At 37.4% G+C, this 14,267-nt stretch overlaps 1 protein-coding gene across 3 annotated transcripts in view; it reads left to right on the top strand.

Moving 5' to 3' along the window:
* The window catches only part of ZNF521 (zinc finger protein 521), a 285,149-nt gene that overhangs the window by 126,317 nt on the left and 144,565 nt on the right, over nt 1–14,267 (top strand). The gene's annotated exons all lie outside the window — the stretch shown is intronic.

The raw sequence follows: 14,267 nt of genomic DNA on the forward strand, positions 1-14,267 counted from the left end.
TTTCTCTTTGTCTTCTGGGTGGTGAGCAAAATATTTTCGCACAACAGGATTTTTTAAAAGCCCCTACATTTATCAAGCGCCACATGCCCAGTGTTCCTTTTCAAGGAGTCCCCTTAAATGTCCCCTAGTCTTCACTATCTGGGCTTGGGTTTCAAAATGAAAGTGGATTTTTTTTTTCCCTTAGTGTAAGAGTGGTTTCATGCCTTCTTTACCATAATGAGTATGAAAAATAAGTTCATTTACAATGAAATAGTTTTATAAGTCACCAGTCCTTGAAGCTGAGCAGAGGATGGCTCATTTTATTATAATTTCTTTATGCTTTATCACCTAGTTTCTAAGAGTTCTTTCCACTTCCCTACCTGCCCCTATCTGGAGATCCATCCAAATGAAAACCCCAGGGAGATCCATCTCCCTTCAGTTTGGGGTCACTGCGTTTTCCTTATCTTGTTTCTGCACTCACACCCTGTTGGAGACCCCCCTGCACGTCCCTGCAGATAGCCATCAGTCAGCTGGTAGGGGAGAGCTGGGAAGACTGACACAGAGCCTATCCTCCTGAAATGTGACATCTGCGTGACAGGCAAGCTCCCAAACTTTGAAGCTGCTTTCCTTTCTCTCCTTCAAAGTAAATCTGCACCTTTCTGTCATTTAAATAAGTGAAGTCCTCTCAAACTGATGAGGACAGCTGGAAGAGCATAGTTTTGATAATGGCTCCTGACTCATGTGTTGGATCAAGTAGTGTCTCTTGGTTGTTCTAATCAGATGAAATGAATTATTTTTTCCAACTTTTTCTTTCAAACATGTTTAAACCTGTAGAAAAGCTAAGGGAATAACACTGTGAATGTGTGTTTGTGTATCCATATCACAGATTTACCAGATATGAACATTTTGTCACAATTTTTCCCTCTCTCTCTCTCTCTCTCTCTCTCTGCAAACTTTTTGTTAATCTGAACTACATGAAAGTAAGTTTCAGACATCGTGGTTTTCCTAAGAAGGAGGACATTTTCCCATTTAATCATAATATTATTAATTAAGGCGATTAACTAAATCAGTTAAAGAAATCAAATAGATAAAAAAAAGAAATCAAATAGATCTGTAATGTCATCTTTAAGATGTCCATATTCAAATTTACCCAGTTGTCCCCAAAAGGTCTTATTTTTAAAATGCTTGTGAACAAGAATTTTAGAAAAACATTTATGCAGAAAATTACTCCTCTCCCCTTTCTTATTTTGCTATGCTTAACATATACAGGGGAGTTTGTATATTCATGTTTAATTTAAATGGTGCATAAAATTGATTTGAAATGACTGCATTCGTGTGTGTGTGTGTGTGTGTGTGTGCGCGCGTGCGCAATTGTGGTGGTGTGTTCATTTAAAATCAAGCAAAATCAGGCTCTCGTTTCTTAGTAGATTATAGAAAGGCATTGTGCCTGTTTTTTCTTCTCTATTCTTGGTTTATGTTTTCTGATGTTCCTAAATTGCTATATATTACTATACCACTTGAGGTGAGATTTATTTTTTAAATGGAGGAGAACATATGAATAATCTTTACATGTTAATTTGGTTAGAGTTACTTGCTTAAAGAACTTATCCTTAAGGGGTGGTCAAGTTTTTAATTATACCTAAAATCTTCATGATTAAGTTTAACTATATCTTGCCCTTAAATAGAATAATGTAGAAGATATTTTTAAAAGTACTTCTTAATTGTAATTCTTTTTTTTAAGATTTTATTTTTTCATTTACTTATTTGAGAGGGGGAGGGGCAGAGAGAGAGAATCTCAAGCAGACCCTGAGCTGAATCCACGAGCCTGACACTGGGCCCCGTCCCATGACCCTGAGAGATCATGACCTGAGCCGAAATCAAGAGTCAGACTGACTGAGCTGTCCAGGCACCCCTAATTGTAATTTTTACAGTAGTGTTTTGTAAGCACCTACATACCAAGGCTTAAAAGTGACTCTTTAAACAGAAGGGTAAGGTGCCTTCCTTATTAAGCCTGATTATTAGGAGCATGTAGCAATGTCCTTACCTGACCAGATATTAGGATTCAGTTGTACATATTTCCTTTGTGCTAATTGGTTTGACATTTTCATCATTGTTATTTTTTCTTCATTACACTATTTAGATCATAAAATTTCAGGCGCTCACTTCCTTTCTGATAGCCTCTGCACTTAAAAATGTACAGTAGGCCATATCATTTGGACTTGACAAAGAAAATTAATCTAAACACGTGGAATTTTACAAAAAGGAGCCTCAAATAACGCATTAGCAAGAAAAAGACCTATAATAAAAATTAATTTGCTTACATTCTTTGTTAGTCAAGTTAAGCTTCTGTGACTTTTCCTGTGTGTTGTGTAAATTTTTTACCACATAGGTAAAAGAGAAGTTATTACATAAGTCTTTGCCCAAAGACGGGTGTGCCGTGCAGGAATACATTTTATCACAAAAAGAAGTGTGGCATGTATGTCTCCTGACTTCAGTGTCCTAGGCAGGAATGAAGGGCTTAGTGCTGTAGGTGGTATTTTCATCTCTTCTTGCTGAGGATTGAGACTTCAGAAGAGAAAAGGAGACCACGGACATAATAAAACCCGGATACACAGATATTGTCAAGAACAAGATTAGATTTTTTTTTTTCTGGGCTATGACTTGTGATCACATAAGGGTATTGGTAGACACTGGAATGAGTATTTCAAAGACTGAAAAGAATGTTTTTTGGTCGAGACTAGATTACCTAGTTAAAAGGGATTTAGATATAATCTAGGGAAGGCTAAGTATTGGATAAATGCATGCGATCCAAGAAATGGATGAAAGACAAGGCACAGGACACTTATGGAAGCATAAGAGTAGGTAGCTGTCATGGAATGGAGAAATTTGGGATTGAAATCAAAAGATCTGAATTCTTCTGCATAATGCTTCCTGAATTTGTGAATGTGTTTTCTTTGTGCCAAAATCCTACAATTATCAATCTAAATTTGCTATGGAGTCTTTGTTTTGAATAAAATATTTAGGGGAACCTATTCATTTCCCTTTAGCTCTCAGAGATCGTGGATGATATACATTTATGCCTGACCACCGTTACCTACGATGATTCCATAAACGGGAGAGATAAACTAACACAAGAAGGATGCTGGCCATCCAGATTTTTCCGTACACGAAACACCTTGCAGAGTTACTGACATTTACTGTGTGTTGAATAAATGTTAGTTCTTCTTCTGGAGTTCATTGACACTGGCCCAGCCTGGTCAGGTTCTGCCCCATTTGGACCTTAATATGTTTTCTTATGATGACATTAGAAGCATGTGTCCTTCTGCTTCCATTTCTCCAGGACGTCTGATCGCCGGGTTTCTTCAAGGGGTCATTTACTCACATTTCAGCTCACGCCATCCCCGCCAGTCTGCTGAAATTGCTCTTGCAAGGGTTTCCATCTGTGTCTGTGTTGCTGGCTATGCAGAGCCACAGAATCAGAACCAGAAGGGACTCTGGAGACCATCTGATTAAGCTGCCTTATTTTACAGGCAGCAAACCAGGCCCAGATAAATTGAGATCTAAGGTGATACAGCTAGGAAGTGGTAGGCAAGGAGCTCTGGGCAGCTGGCTTTCTAACTCCAGACTCAAGATTCTCTTTTCGTAAATCCACTGGACTTTCCTCTGGCTGCTGTCTCATCCGTATTCTTTTCATAAAATCCTGTCTGTGTTGCTGTCTTACTTTCTGTGGTCATTCCCTTCCTCCACCCACTGCAAGGGATCATCTGTTTCCATCACTTTACGGCAGCAGACTTCTTTCAGGTCTCTGCTGATAACTGACCAATGCAATGCTGTTTTTGTTTTGTTTGTTTGTTTGTTTGTTTTTTCCTTAAAGAGAACTTATCCTAGTTTACTCACTGTTCTACTTCTCGGTTTTGGCTGTTTCCTCTTTACCAAGCGTCCTTTTTCCCTCCTGGTTGCCTTCATAGAGGGATGTATAGCCTACTTCCTCTGTCTGCTCCTACAAGTTTGTGCCCTGTGGCTCTCTCATTCTGCATACCCCCTCCATGTGGCCTCATCCACTCCCATGGCTCCTGCTACCACATTTTATGGATGACTTTCCAAATGATATCTCCCAAATGCAGGAGGGAACTTTTGGGGGGGGTGGGGGTGGGCTGATGGAACTTTTCCATATCTTGATTGTGGCGGTGGATACATGACTATATGCATTTGTTAATACCCACCAGGTGTAAAATTAGTGAATTTTCATATGTGAATTACCTCTCGATGAAACGGATTTTAAAAAGGGTATCTGTGACTTACACCTTTGCACTGATATTCAGACCCACACACACAGTTGCCTGCTGGAGATAGTCACTCACGTGTTTCCATACACTTGAAACTCAGTGGGACCAAAACTGAACTCACCATCCTTTCTCTGAACCTGCTTCTTTTCTCATATTTTCTGTTTCACTTGTGGAGCCACCGATTTTTTTGTCTCCCTTTTCTCCACATCCAGTTGGCCATCAAGTGATCTCTGTTTTAGCTCATATATATTTCTTAAATCAATCCCCTCCTCTCCATCCTCTTACCACATTTGTAATTCAATCTCTGATCATCTTTCACTAAACGACTGAAGCAGCCTCCTAATTGTTCCCTTGGACTTTAGTCTTATCATTTCCAAATCCATCTCCACAAAGCTGCCAGAACAATCTATCTAAAACACAAATCTGAATAGCATGTCCCTCCCTATTCGAAACATTTTAAGTGCTCTGTACTTCCATCCTTATAGGATAGTATAATATCCTTTTATTGTGAAATAAAATGACGCTTCAGGTTCTGGCCCCTGATAAATTTTCTCTTCCTTTTCTTACCTTTCACCTTATTCCATAGTTGAAAATACTTTAATTAACCTGCAGGTGACACACTGCCTCTGTGTCTCATTAAGATCTGCCCTGTCTCTTCTACCCAACAATCTCCCTCCACCTTCCATGAGGCTGTTCAACTTACCCTCTATTTATAGATCGAGAAGTCCTCCTATGACCGTGACTTCCCACCACAAACACCTCTCCTCCCCTTGAATGCTCTGTGTATACAATATGTCACAAATATATTAAAATTGTCACATTGTTTTGTAATTACCTCTTTACCTTTGTCTTCCTATGAATTCCTTGGGCAAGAATTTACTCAATCTCATGTTTCTAATACCCATGACAGTGCCAGGTCCACAGTAGGCACATACGTCTATGGATGGGGGTCGTGGAGCTATGTCTGGCTGGTGGCTCACCCAGAGCCTTTCTCCATTCATGGCAGTATGGCAAGACAGCTGGCCACCTCGCTTTTTTTTTTTTTCCTCATGCAGGAGCCACCTGCTACAGTGATGGAAACCTAGAAGGTATTGGATAAATGTGTGTTCTTGCTCAGAGTGTGTTACCTACAGTATCACTATCCATACTTCCTTACCCCATTTGGTCTTAAAACGTTCCATCGTCACCCATGATGTGTCAGTCCACTGTTATCATCCTACTCCACTTCATGGCCGGATTTCCCAGAGAAGTTGTAGTTGGTCCCACCTGGTGTCCAGGTTCCAAAGAAAGCCTTCCTCTCCCCATCATGCCTATGGCATGGGGCAGAGTAGATGGCTCTTCCCTCAATGTGCACCTCTGACTTCAAGGCATTTGCTCTCTGGTTTTCCTCCTACTTCTGTGTTTGGAGGTTTCTCCTCCCATCCCTATTCTAAAAGCACAGAGATAATTTGAGGCTCATCCCTGGCCGTCTTTTTCTGTCTATGCTCTCAGTAGGCCTCTCATCTTTTCATGTGGCTATAACTATCTCCATGCTAAGAATCCCCAAATTTCTATTCATAGCCTAGACCTCCGCTTAGTTCTGGATTACTGTGTGCTAACAGCTTGATGTTTCCATCTTCGTCTCTTTTATATATTTGAAGTGTAACGAGTACAGTCTAAACTCTTGATTGTCTCTCCTGAAACCTATTCTTTTTCCAAACTTCCATCATTTGAGTAAAGGGAACCACCTTACAGCCAGTTATTCAAGCAAGAAACCAGGGAATCATTCCTGATTCCTCCCTTTTCCTCATTCCCCACATCTAATCTGTTAATAAGTACTGGGTCTCTTGATTCTGCCTTTAACAAGTCATCCCATCCATGTCTTTCCATCTCCAAAGCCACCAGCATGGTCTGGGCCTCACTCCTCACCTGGATACTGCACTAGTTTCCTAATGGATCCCTCTCCATCTTCTGCCGGCTTCCAATCCATTCTTCATGCTGCATTGTCCTGCAGACATGTAAATTACATGGAGTCACTTAACATTCTTCAGAGACTTCCCATGTTGCTCAGATGGGCTTCCCCCCAAAATCTTACTGAAGTTAGTTTCCTCCTTAAGATCTCCTTTTAAAATTATAATTTTTTACTTGTTTATTTTCTTCTTCCTCTTTCTCACCTCTGAATACCCAACTTGCTTGTCGTAGGTCTCAGTCAATGTCAGTTGAATAAATGAACATTGTGTAAGTACTTTGAAGTGACAAAAATAGCATATACTCCATTTCTGCATATGTATGCGTGTATATCCAGTAACTAATACATAAAGATAAAGATTACTTTACCCCAAAGTGCTGACATGCTTTAAAGTCAGGTTTGATCTAAAAATACTAAAATAAACTGAAAGGCCAGAAGTTTCTAATAGTTCAAAAATCACCTTCAATATCAAGGTCTGTTTTAAATGTCTGGAAGTCAATAGTCTTTCTTTATGGTTCATATACTGAAATGGTAATATGTACATGATGGTAATTCAGAACCCACTCAAGTTCCACAGTTCTGTTTTATGTAATAAAAATTTCCATACAAGGATGGATTTTAAGTTTCTATATTTCAAATTGTCGATACTAAATTTTGCCGAGAGCAAAAATTAGGCAAGCTCCTTCTGGGTAAATGATACTTTAAAATTAAGTAGAAAATTTACATGACCAAACAAATGTGTAAGATTCAAGATGTTCTTGAAATAGAGTTTGTTGCTTTGCCAAGTTCAGTCTGCTTTCCGATTTATTATTGTTGTGTTCAATATTTGTTTGGCAGCTACAGTGTACTGGTACAGGGAGTTAATGACCCCTGGCATAAATATGAGGGTGTGGAACATGGAAGCACCTGCCTCATACCCACTCTCTATCCCTAGTCCCATGCTCACCTGGCATTGATCATTGACCCACACATTAAACTCACTGCCACTACCATCCTCACATTTTCTGTACTTATTTCTAGTTCTCAGTTTTTTTGCTGATGCCTTTCATAGGGTTCTAATGCCTTCTTAGAACATATGAAATTCAGAAATAGGAATGTTTTTGTCTATAGCCATGAATCGTGAATTGCACATAATATTTGTTCTTTGAGGACTAAGCCAGAAGAGTGTGGAGTCATGCTACATAGTGGCAGGATTCTATTTAGGCAAAGCATTTTACATTTTGGCTTAAATGGCGTTGAGGTAGAAATTAGTAAATATTCAAGATGATTTTGAATAATGAAAGAAAATCAAGAGCTACGTTCTGGATCTCTTATTACAGTATTGCTCTACTCATTGCACAATATAGATGCAATTTTCTATTAGATGTACTTTGTCTACCTAGAAAATGCCCCCCAAATTGCCAAACACTTTTTTTTTTTTTAAGATTTTATTTATTTATTTGACAGAGAGAGATCACAAGTAGACAGAGAGGCAGGCAGAGAGAGGGAGGGAAGCAGTCTTCTTGCTGAGCAGAGAGCCTGATGCGGGACTCGATCCCAGGACCCTGAGATCATGACCTGAGCCAAAGGCAGCGGCTTAACCCACTGAGCCACCCAGGCGCCACTTGCCAAACACTTTTAACTTTTAACAAAGTCTAACTAGCCAGTTCCTTATTTATACTTTCTGTTTTCACCTTTCCATATTTTTTCCCTGAAGGTTCTATTCTTAATCTGCCCTTCTCGTCCCCTCACCCTCATTTCCTATTACTTATTTCCTATTCATTAGTACCCCATGCAGATGACTAAAATATCACATTTCAGATCTCGACCTTCTTCTGAGGCCCTGTCTGGAGTTTTAGCTACCTGTCTGATATCATCCGTTATGCATTCTGCTAGCCCTTTGACCAAATCAAATCGTAATTTCTTTTGCCCCCCAGTTTTTGACGGTGTTCCATCTTTCTCCTAATCCTTCTTGCCTGAAATGCTATTTTTATTTCCCGTGTCTTCTCTGTTCTTCTAACCTTTTGGGTTGACCACTCTCAAGCTGCTGTGATTTCTCTACCGTTTGCATCTCTTGCAGCCTCTGTCTAGGCCCACGCCCGTCGTTTTACACCCGGTGCTCTCCTTCACACCCTGCCTATCATGAAGGAAGTTGCAACCAATTTAGAAGTCGAGGTTCACACAAATCAAATTCTCTGGCCACAATACAAATCCATGATACATGAAAAAGTTTGTTTTTTTTTTTTTTTAAAAAAACCTCCATAAATTTAAAAATTAAAACCACATGTGGAACAAAGGGGGCATAAAAAGAGAAATTAAAAGTACTTAGAACTGAAAGAAAGCTATATTAAAAACCCTGCCAGGTGAAAACAAAGCAACACTTAGAGGAAAACATTGTTATACCATAAGAATGCATATTAGAAAGAAATACATATTAGGAAATTTAAAAAGGCATGATATCCATACGCTAAACATCCAGTTCCAGACGCTGGAAACAGAACAACAAAACAAGCCCATGAATAAATAGGAGAGGAAGATAACACAAAGCGCAAAGATAGTGAAATGGAAAACTGGCAAGAAGGAAGCCAACAAAGTAAAAAACCACTTTTATGACAAGACTAACAAAATTTTTTAAACTTCTGATGAAATTAATCAAGTTAAAAAATAACAATAAATAATATTAATAATGAAAGGGGAGCCATAACATCATATATGCAGTTTTAAAAGATACTAGGAGAGCCACTACACCTACCACAATGACTGAAGTAAAAATGAATGCAAAAATCCTTATTTTCCAAGAATGGAGAGCAGTTGGAACTCTCTTACTTTACTAGGGGCAGTATCATTTTGTGCAAGTGCTTTAAAAATACTGCTGGGCAGTATATACTAAAGTTGAATACTAGCCGACTCTATAAGCCACAAATTCTGCTCCAAGGTCTACATCTAAGAGATGTAAGTGCAAATGTTCACCATGGGTTATGAACAGGAATATTTATAGTGGATTTTGCATATAAGCTTCAAGCTAGAGTCAATCAAAATGTCTGTCAAAAGAAAATGAATAAATGCGTTCATATAATGGTGTGAACTCATTCTGTTCACACAATGGAATACTACACAGCAATAAAAGGGAATGAACTACTGTTAAATAACAAATCTCGGGAACTCATATACACAATGTTAAAAAAAAGGAACCAGGCACCTGCTAGTATGTGACTCCATTCATATGAAGTGTAACGATAGGCAACACTAATCAGTGGTGATCAAGGTCAGAATAGTGATCTCTGCGATGGCATGGAGTTGGAAGGGGCAAAAGGGATTCTTCTGGGTGCTAGAAATGTTCCATATCTTGATCTATGTGGTGATTACACTGTTACATACATATGTAAAATTTCATTAAGCAATACCCATAAGATTATAGTTTAGTATATATATGCTATTTCTTAACTTTAAATTTTACTTTAAGAAAATCCAAAATGCACAAGATTAAAAAAAAAAGAAAATATTATGAACAATTTTGTACTAATAGCTGGATAAATGGGATTATATGGAAATGGTTTTAAAATAGTATGTCACCAAAGCTGGCTTAAGATAAAAAAGAGAGAAGTAGAAAATCCCATAAACATTAAAGAGTTTAATAAATTGTTGAAAACTTCCCCACAAAGAAAATACCAGAACATATACATAATTCCATACCTGTGCCAGAAAATACAAAAAGAAGGGTCACTCCATTTAATAAGCCCAGTATAATCTCCATATTAAAACCAGACAAAGATAGTAAAAGAAAAATTTAAGTGATTTTACATTAAAAAATTTTAAAGAACATATTAACAAACTAAGTCCACTATGTTAAAAGAGTTTATATTATATTAAAATGGTTTTACCACAAGAATGCAAGGTGGGCTCAATCTCAATAAATAAAGTGATTGAATTCACCACATTGGCAGTTTAAAAGAGACAAATTATATGTTTATCTCAAGAGTTGCAGAAAAATCTGAATTCAACATATTTTCATGATTAAAAAGAACACTTGGAACAAGCAGGGATTTTCTTACCCTAATAAAGAGTATTTGAAATATTATTTTTGGCAAGCATAATAATTAGTGGAGAAGTTTCAATGCAATTATTAGTTCATAATAAAATAACTAATAAGGCCTATTCATTGACCTAGTCAACAATGTAACATAAAATAAAAATGAATTTAAGTATAAAAAAGGAGGGAGCACTAAAATTGAAAAGAAGCAAATCAAACTGTCATTTGGAGGTCTTATGTTTGTATATAAAACAATATTGAAAGAATCTAAAGACAAATTATTATAACAAATGAAACTTTAGTAAGTTTGCTAAATACCAAATCAACTCCTATACGTCAATTAGATTTTTATTCACCAGCAAAAAAGTGGGAAAAAAAAGTTGTAAAATCATTCCATTTATAATAGACACAAAAATTAGTTTACTTAAAAATAAATCTTGTAAGATGTTCAAGATGTTTATGGAGAAAAACGATAAAACATTATTGGAATATTTTTTAAAGACTTAAAAAATGATCATGCATAACTCGCTCATGGACAAGAAGACTCAATACTGTAAAGTTATCCAATATCCCTAATTTAATCTATAAATTATAGCTACTCCAATGGAAACTTCAACAGGTTTTAAAATGTACTTTTTTATGTTCTTACTTTCTGGAACTGGACAAGCGGGTTCAAAAAGGTATATGAAAGAATGAAAGGTGAAGAATATAAAGATTTTCTTGTCAAATAAATAAATTTAAGAAAAGCGGGGGGGAGCCTGGATGGCTCAGTGGGTTAAGCCTCTGCCTTCGGCTCAGGTCATGATCTCAGGGTCCTGGTATCGAGTCCCGCATCGGGCTCTCTGCTCGGCGGGGAGCCTGCTTCCTCCTCTCTCCCTGCCTGCCTCTCTGCCTACTTGTGATCTCTGTCAAATAATAAAAAAAAAAAGATTCCCTTGAAGGAAAAGAACAAGCAGAGCAGGATCTGTGCTACCATGCAGGCAATTGATAATGATCTGCAGCAATTTGGATGTGTGGGATTAGTCCACAGGACACAATAAAGGTTCTCCAAGAGATACCAGACACATAAAAACTCAACATAGATTATAGCCATCTTTGAACATAAGTGAGGGAATTGACGGAGTATTCAATTTATTATCCATATGGAAAAAATAAAAATAGAATACTCACATGTGTAAAAATGTGTGAAAAACAAAACTGTAAATCTTTTAGGAAAAAATATGAAGAATATTCGTATGACCTTAGGTTGGGAATGCTATCTCAAATAGTGCCCAGACAGTATAAGTGACAAATAAAATATCGCAAATGATATGCTCCTCTACCTTAAAAATAATAAGTTGTTTACTAAATGTTACTACAGAATGAGCAAAAATGAAAGCTATGAGATGATAAAACATTTATAACATGTGGCTGAGAAAACTATTAGTTCCTAAATATGTAGAAAACAGCCACAAATCGGTAAGGAAACACAAACCAACAAATTAGAATATGTGAAACTAACACGAAATGGCATCTCACAAATGGAAAACATGAAGGCTCAGTAAACATGTGAAAATATTTATCCTTACTAAGAGTATGGGAAATGCAAATTCAGACAGAGAATAATGGGTTGTCTGGAAAGAACACAGGAAGCTAAGTTGGACACACAGGTGTTTGTTTAATCATTACTCTTCATTATTTATGGTATAAATTCTCTTTGTAGGCATTTAATATTTAACATAAAAATCAGAACTAATCAGAACCATAAGTATAAATCAGTATCACTTTAAATAAAAGATAACAAACTAATATGATTAATACCAAATAATGTTTTAAAAATTCTAGCTATACACTTGTACTTACAAAAAGCTAAGAGCCTGAAAACTGTTCTTTTGTTGTTACCAGAAGATTTATTAAGTATTGTAGAGGTATTAAAGACATATTAGCATCACAGTGAGACGTATTTCCTTTGTGTAATCAGAAAGAACAGTATCCATACTTTCCAGTTAAGGTGGTACATATCTCACACTTTGGGGAACATTAGCCTATGGCATTAACTTTTGATTCCTCATTTGGCATTTCAACTTAAAATAACAGGTTTATTAATTTCCTGCTATGTACAAGATGTTAGGCTATCAGGTTTGTAAAGAGGATGCACATTATACAAGTATGGGCTTTTTTTTTCCCTTCAAGGTTTTATTTATTTATTTGACAGAGAGAGAGATCACAAGCAGGCAGAGAGGCAGTCAGAGAGAGAGGGGGAAGCACACTCCCCACTGAGCAGAGAGCCGCATACGGGGCTCGATCCCGGGACCCTGAGACCATGACCTGAGCCAAAGGCAGAGGCTTGACCCACTGAGCCATCCAGGCGCCCACAAGTAAGGGCCTTTGAATACACCTCTTTCTCCCCAGTATGGTCCCCTGAGGGTGTATAGTTTACTAGGGAAAGATTAATATATAACAATAACTATATTATAAATTAGAATGGAATATGCACCATAATAGAAGAACCACTAAAGTAGTTCAGAAGAGGTAGCAAATAATGAGGCGGAGTTAGCTTTGCTGATATCTTTGCGAAGAGCAAACAGATTGGACGAATTTCCAAAGCAAAAGTCCTGAGGCAGCAAGTGTCCCTGGCTGGCTGAAGGAACAGCAAGGGGCCAGCATGGCAGGAGCACAGGGAGTTCGAGAGGGTGGAGGCAGGGCTTGGCTGGGTATCCTGCGTGTTTCTCCCCAGAGTTCCTTACACAGGAGAGGTTCCTAATAAACATTCGTAAGTGTTTGAAACCTGGTGATTAAACAGAAACAAAGAAGGGGACATTTCTCTGAGAACTAAATTTCTCTTCCAACCACACATAAATAGGATATTAGACTCCTCATAAATATGTGACATTGTATGTAATTCGTATCGTACAGAGATTGAATGGCAGGTGAGATCCTGTAAGAAGTCCCCATATCAAGGCAAATGATTTATTTTGTTGAATTAAACATTATATGACACAAGTCAGTCTTCAGCGGAGTCTGAAAGTTTTTTGTTATTCAGAGATTGCCACTCTAGGTGTAGGGAGTTTAAACTTAGGCCACATAACATAGGAGAAGAAAATATTGTGCTTAAAAAAAAAAAGAGGAATGCAAATAACAGTTGATAGAACCTTCTTTGTCATCTAACCAGTCCTTCCTCAGCTTCTGTTCCTTCACTGCTAGCATGGGCATATTCCATACTTTGCCTGCTTTATAGGGTTACTGTGAAGAGCAAATGGTATATGTATGTATGAAAGCCCTTAGAAAACAGGGAGCACCCAGCAAATGTTGCATTTGGTACATCACTTCTGTACTATCCAGGCGTAAGTCTACACATACCCCATGCATGCATGCACACCTTCATATAATTTGTATATAAAATGTTTTCAATTAACTTATTATTGTAATCTAGGATCGTTTCATCTAATGCTAAGTCTATGGATTATTTGGTTAATGAATCAAACTAAGTCATCACACTTCCACAAAGTTGGGGAAATAGAAAAGCTTAATAAAATAGTAAAACAAACCTAGAAGAAGTGAAAACCAAAGAATAGACTGAGTGTAACAACTACAAAGACAAAAACATTACTTTATTTGCTTGAGGTCAGAGATCGTGTCAGGTGACAATAAATACAAAAGGTAACAAAAACATGTAAATAGATGAGTTCATAGGTAGAAGAAGCAATTGTAGATAAGACATGGAAGATTTTCAGTAGTACTGTTGGGTTGAAACATCATGGAGAACAAGGGAACACAAAAAGTATTGGGGAAATAATATATAAGAAAACTAAAAATTATAAATGAAAGGCATACTAAGTGAATCCCAAAATGAGAGAGACATTTCCCCCTAACCTCAAGAAGCAAGTGAATAGTGTGAAAAGCAGTTAATTTTAAAAAGCTGTTATTTGCTTGCCTGAAACCCACCGGCAATGTTCTCTAGGGATCAAATATATTTATGTTCTTCAGAAAGGAAAATGGTGAAAATATTGTGGGGTGTTTTTTTGTTTTTGTTTTTGTTTTTTGGATAGGACTCGTCATTTAGATG

This window comes from Lutra lutra, chromosome 12 (genome assembly GCF_902655055.1).
Source record: "Lutra lutra chromosome 12, mLutLut1.2, whole genome shotgun sequence".
Lineage (NCBI taxonomy): Eukaryota > Metazoa > Chordata > Mammalia > Carnivora > Mustelidae > Lutra > Lutra lutra.